This window comes from Octopus bimaculoides, chromosome 4, assembly GCF_001194135.2.
Source record: "Octopus bimaculoides isolate UCB-OBI-ISO-001 chromosome 4, ASM119413v2, whole genome shotgun sequence".
NCBI classification, from domain to species: Eukaryota; Metazoa; Mollusca; class Cephalopoda; order Octopoda; family Octopodidae; genus Octopus; species Octopus bimaculoides.
Window position 1 is genome coordinate 94,524,698 of NC_068984.1, and position 1,116 is coordinate 94,525,813.

A 1,116-nucleotide genomic window follows, 5' to 3' on the forward strand; every position below is an offset into this window, starting at 1 on the left:
AACGCAGATTCTGAACAACACAACAATATTTATTTACAGTGGAATTCGGCTCACGCTTGGAGGGAATTCGGTAGCTCGTCGCCTTTGGTTACTGAGACGCCGTCAATGAAGTTCGTGGTTATTTGTGTAGCTCTAGTGCTGGAATGTTGGAGAGAGCTCTGTGGGACGTCTAGGCTCGACGGAAATCAGTGAACGAAGAGAGTGAAAAGAAGCGCGAAAGCTTGGATGTCGAACTCTACGCATGCGCATGAGACTCTTCCTGTATTCCTTCCGGAACTAGTCCCTGCGCATGCGTGGATAAACTTTCCGGAAATGTCGTATGCTATAAAGTCGTCACTACATGGCTCCCCCTCGAGTGCCGAAAGCACGAAAATAGAAAATTTGGAGGGGTGCCTGAGGCAAGATGGCTACCGAAAAACACCCACAAGATGTGGCACAAATATATATAACGAAAATCAAAAAAAGTGATGTACAATTGTGAGATACATGCATGCATGTACAAAAGAATTGACAATGACAAAACAACCGTGATGACAACTGTCCAGGAAACTGGAATCACGCGATGTAAAAGTCTGATTTTTTCTTTTTTTTTTTTCCTGAAAGGAAAGAAAATGTTCAATAGGAAAGCACTGAAATTGTCCAATGAAACACAATAAGTTAAACGTAAATAGTCTTTGCCAGTTTCTTTGGCCAATGCACTGTCCTGCCAGATCTAGTGACATAAGGGTCACTTGAGCTTCGTCGCAACGACGAAGGTGGAGTGATTTCCGGTGTGTGTTCTTGTGATGGTGTTGATGTATGGATTGGTAATGATGTTGACAGTGGTGTGTGTGGTGGTAATGATGTTGACAGTGGTGTGTGCGGTGTTTGAAAAACGGGCACGTCGTCCACGGAAGTTGAGGGTTTTTCAAGGTACGCTTTTTTCAGACGGTCGACAGACACGACCTCTGTACGACCATTAGTGTCGACCTGGAAAAACTTTGGAGTGCGAGAAAGCACACGAAAGGGTCCTTTATAGGGAGAAACAAGGGGTCCTTTGACAGAATCATCCCGAATGAATACATGAGATCAAGACTTAATGTCTGCTGGCACTTAAAAGGGGGGTGACTGTCGTCT